The 13408-nt window shown below is 40.2% G+C and overlaps 1 protein-coding gene across 3 annotated transcripts in view; it reads left to right on the top strand.

The window, feature by feature from the left end:
- The window catches only part of LOC116654530, a 190616-nt gene that overhangs the window by 143890 nt on the left and 33318 nt on the right, over positions 1–13408 (top strand). The window lies entirely within an intron of this gene.

Here is a 13408-nt window from a genome sequence, read left to right as displayed (position 1 = left end):
TTACAAACGGACTTCTGCACAATCGTCGACTCGCAAAATTCTCTCATTGATCACATATTTCCTAATGTACACACACAATATGAAAATCATAAGTGGTTGGCAGAAAGAGCGATTTCATCAGCAAAAAATGTGGACGTCAATGCATTAAATTTACAAATACAAAAGTTGTTGCCTGGGGACATGGTGTCATACAAATCTATTGATGCAGTTTGTGATGGCAATGAAACTGTGAATTATCCAATTGAGTTTTTAAATTCATTGGATGTGCCAGGCATGTCGACATACCATTTACAATTGAAGGTTGGAGCTCCGATCATTCTACTTCGTAACTTGAACCCACCACGGCTGTGTAATGGTACACGATTAGTATTATAATTAAGAAATTAATGAAAACAAGAAAGGAAAGCTAACTTCGGGCGGAGCCGAAGTTGATATACCCTTGAAGTTGAGTCGCAGTTCGCTAGGTAGCGCCACGCATCTTATATTATTAGATATATAGCGGATCGTATATAGTTTGCCGATCCAAATTAGAATGCATCGAAAGTCCCATCCTTCTAACTTGAAAAACAACGAAGCTATAGCATTTCCGATCAATCAGTTATATGGCAGCTATAGGATACAGTTCACCGATCCCGGCCGTTCCGACTTATATACTACCTGCAAAGGAAAGAAAGATGTGTGCAAAGTTTCAACTCGATAGCCTTAAAACGGAGAGACTAGTTTACGTAGAAACAGACAGACGGTCAGACGGACATGCTCATATCGACTCAGGAGGTCATCCTGATCAAGAATATATATACTTTATAGGGTCGGAGATGTCTCCTTCACTGCGTTGCACACTTTTGAAAAAAATTATAATGCCCTCTTCAAGGGTATAAATATCATTGAAGCCAGCATTTTTAATGGGAAGTTTCGAGGAGAAAATGTGTTATTGCCACGAATCCCTATGATTCCTACAGATGTGCCAATTGAATTCAAAAGAACTCAATTTCCAATTCGATTGGCATTCGCTATGACGATCAATAAGTCAGAAGGCCAAACATTATCTGTATGTGGCTCAGATTTGGATTACATTTGGCTTAGATTTGGAAAGCATGGTGTTGCTATTGCAACAAAAGCATGGTTGTTAACAAATCGAAGAACGATGCTTGGTCTCATGTTTCTATATAATCTTATTTCGTTACGTTACGCGGCAGCGTCCCTCGGTCGGTTGGACGGGAGGTGGGCTGTACCTATTAGCTATAAATATAAAGCTATTAAATATTTATATTAATAAAGACTCAGAAACATATTTTGAACTCATGTAAAGAAAAGGAGAAAACTTTTCGTTCAATTTGCTCAAAAGAAAGTTGCGACAACAAACGAGCGGTATATGTACCCTTTGCTTAACTTAATCATTACAGGTTAACATTTTGGTGACCTCGACATAATCCTACAAGCCCTGGATCACTAATCGAACAAACTAGCACGCTATTTAATATGCAGCTATAGCACGCTACAACATAAGATGGAAAGGAAGAACATTGCCCCTAAAATAATAAAAGAGCCCGCCGTTGCTAAGGCGAACGCTCAAAGCCTCATAGATGCCCAGCAAGAAATTCAACTGCAATCCCATGTCGTTGTTCACATGGATAACCGGTTAGCGCCAAATCTGCTTCAAGAAGAACTAGTGGAGTCTGTAAGCGATGCCTTTCGAGAGTTCAAGGCATCCGGATGGCTAACCGGCTAAGTACCATGTGACCTAACAGTAGCAGCACTCGTTAAGTATCAGTTTGGTGAAACAAAAGTTCTGCTAGACCATTAGAAGCATATAATAGCTGACCAACCAGCTCAACCACATACTCATTGAAAATTTTTCATTGCTTACTGAATTGCAAATACCCAATGAGTTTCCATTTTTAGATCCCAAGTTCGATTAGCCTGAAAAGCAAGAAAATGGAAGAGATAGTGCCATGTCACAAAACATGAAGCTTGGTTCGATTGTAGCAGGAAGAATCAGATCCTAAATTCAATCAGCCATATCATGTGTAGTTGGCGTCGTAAGTAACGTGCAGTAACTAGCACCTCAATTTCTTTGACAACGTCAACAGTAACAACAACAACAACCGCAACTGTATCGACAGCGCGTTTAACGACGTCATCAGCTAGCAGCACAAATAGTAATACGTCCGCGCTGCCCGAAAACCAAAACAAAAACAATGACTATATTAAGCCGGCTGTGCAGACTGGCATGGATCGCTACATCCAAATCAAAAGGAAGCTGAGCCCCCTGAATTCCAAACGCAAAATAACCCGTGGCAATGCTAGCCTAGCAGCAAAAGAAACGCCCATAAACTCAAACCGATTTAAAATTTTGGCAGACGCCGATGAGGTTGAGGTGGTCGAATCCACTGAAGTTAAGAAAAGGAAGCCAAAACCTCCGCCTATCTATATACGCGAAAAAAGTTCCAATGTTCTTGTCAACAAAATTATTGAGCTTATTGGTAAGGATAACTTCCACATTGTAAAGGGCAACATTCAAGAAACAAAATTTCAAATGAAGTCTGAAGATAACTACAGAGTATTATCAAAATATCTTACCGAGAATAAAAAGAACTTTTACACGTATGGGCTAAAAAGCAGCAAGGGCCTGCAAGTCGTACTTAAGGGCATAGAGCCCGAAGTAACGCCTGCAGAGATAAAAAAGGCGCTACAGGAGAAGGGTTTTAGCGCCAAGACAGTCTTTAATATCCTTAACAGGGATAGAAAGCCGCAGCCGCTCTTTAAGGTTGAGCTCGAACCAGAAACCAAGCTCCTGAAGAAATACGAAGTGCACCCAATATAAAATCTTCAGTACCTGCTGCACCGCAGAATTACAGTTGAGGAACCGCACAAACGCAATGGCCCGGTACAATGTGCGAACTGCCAGGAATATGGCCATACAAGGTCATACTGTAAACTGCGCCCGGTGTGTGTAGTTTGCGGAGAGCTTCATGACTCCGCACACTGCCCAGCGAGCAAAGATGACAGCAACTCGAAAAAGTGCGGCAACTGCGGTGGCAATCTCACTGCTAATTATAGAGGATGCCCAGTCTATAAGGAGCATCCACCAGAAAGGAATAGCTGCCCGCACCCAAAATGGACAGTTCACGGCGTCCAGATCAAACCCTGAAGTCTTCTTCTCGACTGCAGCCAGATCCTCACTAGGACCCATTAACTCTGACAAAAATGTGACATACGCAAGCGCCTTAAAATCAGGACTGGCGAAACCTGCCTGCTCATCTCTGCAATCAGCATACCAAGAACCGAACACGGCTCAGCAACATCAACCAACAGAGCAGCCAAAAAGCAACTTTGAAGCTATGATATGCAGCCTACAACAAAGCCTGACGGAATTTATGTCGTTTATGCGCACAACTATGCAAGATTTAATGCGAAACCAAAATCTATTGATTCAAATGCTGGTTTCACAACAATCCAAATAATGGCTTTACGGATATCTACGTGGAACGCTAACGGCGTTTCGCAACATAAACTTGAGTTAGCTCAATTCCTACTCGACAATCATATCGATGTAATGCTGCTTTCGAAAACACACCTTACAAACAAATACAATTTTCAACTACGAGGATATTCATTCTACGGAACAAATCATCCAGATGGTAAAGCACATGGTGGGACTGGAATTCTAATCAGAAGCCGCATAAAGCACCATTATCAAAACAAATTTGCTAAAAACTACCTACAGGCCACATCTATAAATATACAACTAAATACTGGCAACCAACTTACACTAGCCGCCGTATACTGCCCCCCTCGCTTCAATGTAGCTGAAGATGAGTTTATGCAGTTTTTCAACACACTTGGAGACCACTTCATAGCAGCAGGAGACTACAATGCCAAGCACACATACTGGGGATCCCGTCTCGTGACTCCAAAGGGGAAGCAGCTATATAATGCAATTATCAAAGCCAAGAACGAGCTCGACTATGTTTCTTCTGGCACACAAACATACTGGCCGGCAGACCCAAGGAAACTACCAGATTTAATAGACTGCGACATCCAGGAACATTGGAACAACCATTAAAATTGACCTCACTGAAAACCAATTGGGTTAAGTACAGAAAATATATCAGCTCACACATTGAGCTAAGTCCTCATCTCCACGATGAAGCCAACGTAGACAGCTTTGTTAATTCACTTGAGTCTGTACTCGTCTCTGCAGCTCGAGCCTCAACGTCGCAAACTATATATACACAAAGCAATAAAAAGACAAATCTACAAATCGAACAGCTCGTCCTCGAAAAGCGGCGTTTACGTCGCGAGTGGCAATTCCACAGATCGCCATCTGCTAAGCAAAGCTTTAGACATGCCTCACGTCAACTTACTAAAGCCCTACAGCAAGAAGAAGATTATGTCCACCGCCGCTATATAGAGCAATTGTCAACTTCTAGTACAAAACACTCACTATGGAAAGCTCACCCAACTCTAAGCTCACCGAAAGAAACCGTGATGCCTTAAAAATCACCTTAAAAATATCTTCCAACCAAATCCGGCCACTAGTGCCTCTACTTTGCCGACTTTACCATATGAGCCTCAGCTTCAATATGAACCAATCGAGTTTCGCCCAAACGAAATCGCCAATATCATCAAAAACCAACTAAATCCGAAAAAATCACCAGGCTGCGACCTCATAACTCCCAAAATGATCATTGAGCTTCCATATTACGCGGTCTGCACTATCACCCAGCTCTTCAATGCCATCGCAAAACTTGGCCACTTTCCAGCGAGATGGAAAAAGTCAATTATAATAATGATAGCAAAGCCGGGAAAAGACCACACAATTCCCACGTCGTATAGACCTATAAGCCTACTTTCATGCTTATCTAAACTCTTTGAGAAATGCATTCTGACTCGTATAAACACATACCTAAGGATCCAGGAAGGAATCCCGTCACATCAGTTTGGGTTTCGTGAAAAGCACGGAACAATTGAGCAGGTGAACCGGATAACAGCAGAAATTCGGAATGCATTCGAAAAACGCAAGTACTGTACCGCAATATTTCTAGATGTCTCTCAAGCATTTGATAGAGTTTGGCTAGAAGGTCTAATGTACAAGATCAAGACAATGCTCCCTTGTAATACCCACAAGCTTTTAGAGTCTTACCTTTACGACAGAAAATTTGCTGTGAGGTGCAACACAGATATATCTGACGAATTCACTGTTGGAGCCGGAGTTCCTCAAGGAAGTGTACTCGGACCAACATTATATGTTCTCTACACAGCAGACATCCCGACAAGCACACGACTAACAACATCTACGTTTGCTGATGATACAGCTATTCTTAGCCGCTCAAAATGCCCGATGCAAGCAACTGCGCAGCTAGCTCTTCATCTCTTCATCGGCACATAGAAGCTAAAAGAACCCACCTAAAGCTAAAAGCCAGCAGCCTTTATTGGATTATCAACGCTCGGTCTCCCCTTTGCCTTGAATATAAAGTCCTGCTGTATAACTCGGTACTTAAACCCATATGGACGTATGGCTCCCAGTTATGGGGGAATGCCAGCAATAGCAATATTGACATAGTCCAGCGAGCTCAGTCGAAGATCTTGAGAACAATCACCGGGGCACCGTGGTACGTTCGCAACGAAAACATACATCGCGACTTAAACATTCTTCCAGTCAAAGATGTGATCGCAGAACAGAAGGAAAAGTACCTTAGCAAGCTATTGTCGCACCCTAACCACCTGGCGAGAGGTCTAACAAGGTTGAGCAACCAATCACGACTTCGTCGCAATGACCTACCCACCCAGCGACCGTCTTGAGGAACGTGCAACCAGAATGCAGTCTTAGACTACTGTTAGTTAAATGTTAATGTTAAGATTTGATGATCAAAATTAAGAAAAGATCCAATAAATAAAAGCAAAGTTTAAAAAAAAAAAAAAAAAAATCATTATTCTTTAAGTAAAAATTTGAGGGATCCATTGGTTAGATTGACGAGTTTTTACCATACTATGCTGAAGTGCAAAGGCTCCATATTACTCCATGAAGTCGTAATACCCTATCTGAGCATCATCGGTCAGTCACCGTTCTAGTGCTAAGAACCTTTTGATGGAAATATCTTTCGACTCCCCCAGTGCTGATAGGTGTTCGGAAAAGGCAGTTCAACAATAAATCTTTGATGTTCTGCTATTTTCAGATTTTGTACAAAGTATTCCTCATTATGTACCTCTGACGGAGATCGTCCACCTTCCATAACCTTTAAATTAATGCGGCAGTTTTTTCACCGACGCCAACTACACATGATATGGCTGATTGAATTTAGGATCTGATTCTTCCTGCTACAATCGAACCCAGCTTCATGTTTTGTGACATGGCACTATCTCTTCCATTTTCTTGCTTTTCAGGCTAATCGAACTTGGGATCTAAAAATGGAAACTCATTGGGTATTTGCAATTCAGTAAGCAATGAAAAATTTTCAATGAGTATGTGGTTGAGCTGGTTGGTCAGCTATTATATGGGGAAGAACAAAGGCTTCTAATGGTCTAGCAGAACTTTTGTTTCACCAAACTGATACTTAACGAGTGCTGCTACTGTTAGGTCACATGGTACTTAGCCGGTTAGCCATCCGGATGCCTTCTTGGAGGAGTTCCGGAGTTCTTCTTGGAGCAGATTTGGCGCTAACCGGTTATCCATGTGAACAACGACATGGGATTGCAGTTGAATTTCTTGCTGGGCATCTATGAGGCTTTGAGCGTTCGCCTTAGCAACGGCGGGCTCTAATATTATTTTAGGGGCAATGTTCTTCCTTTCCATCTTATGTTGTAGCGTGCTATAGCTGCATATTAAATAGCGTGCTAGTTTGTTCGATTAGTGATCCAGGGCTTGTAGGATTATGTCGAGGTCACCAAAATGTTAACCTGTAATGATTAAGTTAAGCAAAGGGTACTTATACCGCTCGTTTGTTGTCGCAACTTTCTTTTGAGCAAATTGAACGAAAAGTTTTCTCCTTTTCTTTACATGAGTTCAAAATATGTTTCTGAGTATTAATATAAATATTTAATAGCTTTATATTTATAGCTAATAGGTACAGCCCACCTCCCGTCCAACCGACCGAGGGACGCTGCCGCGTAACGTAACGAAATAAGATTATATAGAAACATGACACCAAGCATCGTTCTTCGATTTGTTAACAACCATGCTTTTGTTGCAATAGCAACACCATGCTTTCCAAATCTAAGCCAAATGTAATCCAAATCTGAGCCACATACAGATAATGTTTGGCCTTCTGACTTATTGATCGTCATAGCGAATGCCAATCGAATTGGAAATTGAGTTCTTTTGAATTCAATTGGCACATCTATAGGAATCATAGGGATTAGTGGCAATAACACATTTTCTCCTCGAAACTTCCCATTCAAAATGCTGGCTTCAATGATATTTATACCCTTACAGAGGGCATTAGTATATATATTCTTGATCAGGATGACCTCCTGAGTCGATATGAGCATGTCCGTCTGTCCGTCTGTCTGTTTCTACGCAAACTAGTCTCTCAGATTTAAAGCTATCGAGTTGAAACTTTGCACACATCCTTCTTTCCTTTGCAGGTAGTATATAAGTCGGAACGGCCGGGATCGGTGAACTGTATCCTATAGCTGTTATATAACTGATTGATCGGAAATGCTATAGCTTCGTTGTTTTTCAAGTTAGAAGGATGGGACTTTCGATGCATTCTAATTTGGACAAAATAATTCGATGTGCCAAATCATAAGGATCGGCCAACTATATACGATCCGCTATATATCTAATTATATAAGATGCGTGGCGCCACCTAGCGGACTGCGACTCAACTGCAAGGGTGTATCAACTTCGGCTCCGCCCGAAGTTAGCTTTCCTTTCTTGTTTTCATTATTTTCTTAATTACTAATCGTGTACCATTACACTTCCGTGGTGGGTTCAAGTTACGAACTAGAATGATCGGAGCTCCAACCTTCAATTGTAAATGGTATGTCGGCACGCCTGGCACATCCAATGAATTTAAAAACTCAATTGAATAATTCACAGTTTCGTTGCACAAACTGCATCAATAGATTTGTATGACACCATGTCCCCAGGCAACAACTTTTGTATTTGTAAATTTAATGCATTGACGTCCACATTTTTTGCTGATGAAATCGCTCTTTCTGCCAACCACTTATGATTTTCATATTGTGTGTGTACATTAGGAAATATGTGATCAATGAGAGAATTTTGCGAGTCGACGATTGTGCAGAAGTCCGTTTGTAATTTTATACAATAAAAGTATTTTCATGTACAGCAACTTTCCCCTCGCCAATATCTAACAGTTGTTTAGAGAAAGTTTCGGCGGATGGATCCCGAAGCATTTGAACGCGCTTGTTCTTCGTCAGTTGTACTTTTTCAATATTACGCCACAGTCGCGATGATTTTAAGCAAGCATTGATTTCATCAGCGTACGTTGAACGTGGAGTAACGGGAAGAGTTTGTCTGAAATCACTTGAAAGAAGCAACAGCTCTCTGTTAAATAGTTTATTATTGTTTTTTATATCCCTCAATGTCCTATCCAATGATCCAAGCGAATGTTTATGAGCCATAGTACATTCATCCCAAATAATTATTTTACATTGTCTCAGCACTATGCTCATAGACGATTTTTTTTCTATGTTGCACACTGCATCTGGATTATTTTTAATGTTCAATGGCAGCTTAAGTGCTGAATGAGCTGTTCTGCCTCCATCTAATAAAGTTTCTGCAATGCCAGAAGACGGCCAATGCGATGCCATTTTTTGATCGTACCTCGGCAAGAAGTAGCGAAATAAGGATGCATGTGTGATTTGAATAATTTCAATAAGTCATTGTGCTCATTTAACAGAACGTTTAGCTCGCCGATAATCCGCCTGGCAAACGATGAATTGAGATTATGGTAGTCGCAACGTTCATCCACACGATTGGCGCACTTGTAGAGTCCTCGTCACCCATAAAATAGATTTGTAAAAATGTATGAGATTCATTCGGCATTGGCAGCAATTAACCCGCTTTGTGATACACTTGGCCTTTTATTTTTAACGTGGAATTGAAATGTTGACCGTGTTCAGCAATATTCTTAACTATTTAGGGGGATGAAAAATATATGTTGTCCGATTCTCAGCCCTAACGAATATGCCCACAAAATTTCACTAAAATCGCGCGAGCCATTTCGGAGGAGTAGAGCTACTAACACCGTGACATGAGAATTTTATAGTTTAGATTTAGCACATTTATAAACCACGCAACAGGGGACGAAAACGCAGCTGCAAATACGCCTTCCCGCATCGTAGCCATCGGAGACGGTTGCACTAATTTTAATGAAATAAGCTATGTGCAATTACGCTGCGCAGAGCTCCGAAAACTACTCAATTGCAATACCAGATCGCTTCAGTTCAAAGCAGTAAATATTCCTCATACACAACACTCAATAATTTGCGATTTATGCGTACGGCCATACATACCACAGTCACTTAGAAGCAAAATTATTGAGAAGCTACACAACATTGCACACGGTGGAGTTAAAGAAACTATCGCGCGGTTTCCACTGCATACGTACAGCCCACCTTCCGTCCAACCGACCAAGGACGCTACCGCATACGGCTCGAATAGCGGGGATAGATCTGAGATCTGAGATAATTGCACGTTTAGTATCAGGGGTTTACGATTGTTAGTAGAGCAAAGTGACAAGCTGTGGTAGAGACCATTGTAGTCCGAACATAATACCCTGAACGGATCGTGTTGGGCATATGTCGAACTACAATGGCTGAGGAGTAGAGGACGAAAGTTTCTAGTCCTTCTACTAGGAACGTTAAAATTTTAGCGTGTTAGTAAATGCTGGCTGTCTATATATCCATAAATAAGATTGTATAGAAACATGACACCCAACATCGTTCTACGGTTTGTTAATGATGGTAAGTTGATTAGTAAAAGTCTACTACGATAAAAGGGGAGGTAAAGATTTGCATCCCAACTAAGTCCCCTAAGCGCAAAAGTAAGGAAGTTTTTTTGTATAGATTCAATGTGATCTTGGTGTACTCCATATTGATCCATACTCAAGAATCGGACGGACCAGTGATGTATATAACGTTTTAGTTATGTACGGGTCATTAAATTCTTTTGACCATCTTTTAATAAAACCAAGCACACCCATAGCTTTATTAACCATGGTAGATATATGGTCGGTAAATTTAAGTCTCAAATCTATTAGGACACCTAGATCGTTAACCTGAGTTAATCGTTCTAAGGCGTTCCCATAGAGAAAGTACATAGCCTGGTGAGGACTAGATCGGTAAAAAGACATGAGTTTACATTTCGATCCATTAAGCTTTAGGTTATTTGCTAAACACCAATTTTGAAGTTTATCCAAATCGGATTGAAGTCTAGATTGGGCAATAGTGAATTTATACTGAAGGCATAGCTTAACGTCATCAGCGTACATATGTTACAAGTGAATTAGTTAAGGTAAGGGGCTAGTCGTTAAAAAACAGTGTAAAAAGTAGGAGTCCAAGATAGCTTCCTTGGGGCACCTCAGATGTGGCGCGGACTTAACGCGAGGTAACATCTTTAAAGAAAACACGTTGGGTTCTCCCATATAAGTAGCTCGAAATCCAGATAAGATGATCAGTTGGGAATCTCAAAAGACTGAGTTTACTTATAAGAAGCGAAAAGTTAACAGAGTCAAATCCTTTACTGAAGTCAGTGTAAATGACGTCTGTTTGTAAGCCATTCCGGAACCCATCCGTGATAAAAGATGTTAGCTCCAATAAGTTTGTAGTGGTGGAGGGGTGCTTCATGAAGCCATGCTGGCACGGAGTTATTATTGAACTACATAGGTGTTGCAAATGAAAGATTCCTTCCACATAAGGGGAAAGATCGAAGTTTCCAGCGATAGATTAAAAAGATTAGCGAGCGGTTTGCACAGAGCCTCGGCGTAGTTCTTCAGAAAACAGCCTGGTACTCCATCAGGGCCTGGCGAATACACGGGCTTGACCTTAAGAAGATCCGATAACACGCCACTTTGATCGAAAGATGGGCAAAATATAATGTTGGCTGATTGGATATTATAAGTGTAAGGCTGAAGCGAACTGCTCCTGGATAAATACGGAGTTTGAAACAACTGTGCAAAAAAACGGCCATTGCCTGATCAGTATTCGCATAAGAGTTCTCAAACGTAAGCAGTGGGGGAAAAGACACATGTTTACGCTTAGTGTTTACAAAGTTATAAAACTGCTTCGGATCCTGAGGAAACTGAATCCGGCAGCGGCGCATATAACTCCTATAATATTCTGCGTTATGCACGGTGAAATTGGACCGAGCTACTAAGTATCTTGAATGTACAGCCAGATAATCTATGTTTATTTAAAAGTCTACTCATACTGTTCCTTAAATTTATAAGGTATACAAACCAAGGCGGATTCGTTGAAGCGGACGGTTATTTCCACGACACGCAAACGTCGAAAAATATGTTCAAAGTGTAATAAAATTTTTATAATGCGATGTTTATATCTTCGCATGCCAGTAAATCAGACCAATCAAATTCCGAATTTAACTTATGAAATTTCATAAAGTTAGCCTTACGGAAGAAACGAACTTTCTAAGATCAGATTTAAGTGTAGACTTAAGGTCAATTAAGGAATTGTTTTCGATTGAAAGCTCAAGAGTGGGATGATATGGATCCTCAGGGTTAGAAAGGGGCAAGGTTCTGGAAAGAGTAATTCCATCAAGATCAGAAACGAAACAAAAGTCTAACAGCCGACCTAAAGAATTCGAACATGCCCGCAGGGAAGTCGTGGTTGGAGTTGAGGTGGTATGTACGAATAGGTAACATACAAAGATTGATCGGACAAAGTGATTTTGAGGCAAAGAAATTCAATGTCTCCAACCTCTTGTGATTTTACCTCTTCAGAAGCGAATTTGGAGTCTACAGAAATTAACACTACTCTTCCCCTTCGCAGAGTTCTATCACATCTAAAAGTGGTGTAGCTACTAGGAAAAACTTCGGAGCTTAAGATCTCCGGCTTTAACCAAGTTTCTGTAAATACAATAATGTTATATGCAAAGAAAGAACTATCAGAATAAAGTTTGGGAAGTTTAATACGTAACCCTCTAGTATTCTGATAGGTAAGTGTTAGTGAAGATATTAGTTTTTTGAGACTGACGATCTCATTTCGTCCTGACAACCGTCACGAGACCAGAAGAGGAGACCAGACCTACATGAAATAGCATCAGAAACTGAGGCCGTGAACCCGACACACTTAACGTGTAAAACGTTTTCACAAAGCCAGCAGTGGATGGTAGGCTGGGGGAAAGGGGAGATTAAAGAGAGCAGTTAGTGCGAGTTAGTAAAATGCAAAGAATAGAGATAAGAATCTCTATTGAGCGAGAGTAGAAGCAATAGAATAGAAGCGACACTGTAAGATATGAAGAAGCAGAGCAGGGCTATGTTTGGAAGGAAAATTAATCAGATTATTATTTTACCTCCAAATATATCACTGCACACGCAAAGCTATACGGATCTAAAATTGCAATTTGTTTTTTTATTTGTGTAAAGGAATAAACACCGAATGTTTATGGAAAGCGTATTAAAAATTTTATAAAAACGCCTTATATTCCTTATATTACAAATTTTATAAAAACGCGTAACATTGCCCAGGTGGAAAATTAATGAAAATATAGAAAAACGTAAAAATGATAAACTAATAATTTAAAAACTGTGGATTATGTTTGCAATATTTTATCGATTGCATTATATTGGAACATCTGCAGTTCTTGCTGCCGTTCCGGTTTGGCTGTAGTGTTTGGTTTTTTAAGTAATTGTTATTTTCTTGAGCGTATTTAACGCCATATAAAAATATTGTAATTAAACTTGCAGTTTGTTTGATTATCGCTATCAAAAGGCCGGTAACCTAATAGGGTATAGCTAATGACTTAAGTTTTAAAAGATAAAAATGCAAATTTATATCATTTTATCGATCGAGGATTCACCAGGTTAGATCCTTTCTTAAAAGGACTGGCTTAGAAAGATTAACTTATGTTAGGGTTCTTTGGGTCCTATTAGATTTAAAATGTATCTAAAAGCTTATATATATAATTGGTCCGTCCGATATTTAATAACGGTTCCAGCGTCTGAGGTATTAATACCGCACTGAATCTGTAAAAAAAAATTTGTTGTTTGTTCTCAGGAAACCCAATAGATATGCAAATCTGCACCTACCTTCTTATCATTTCAGGCTCTAATAGACGTACCCTCCTTAACAAATCGTAAATCGATGTTGGGTATCGATTTCATACATAACCTTGTTAATGGTGATGTAGATAGTCAGTATATACTGCTACGCTTACATTTTAATGTTCTTTATACGACTTGAAATTTTAGTCAGTTAT

The sequence above is a fragment of the Drosophila ananassae genome, chromosome 2L (genome assembly GCF_017639315.1).
Source record: "Drosophila ananassae strain 14024-0371.13 chromosome 2L, ASM1763931v2, whole genome shotgun sequence".
NCBI lineage: Eukaryota > Metazoa > Arthropoda > Insecta > Diptera > Drosophilidae > Drosophila > Drosophila ananassae.
Note: the sequence above shows the minus strand (reverse complement) of the source record. Positions and strands in the feature narration are given on the sequence as shown.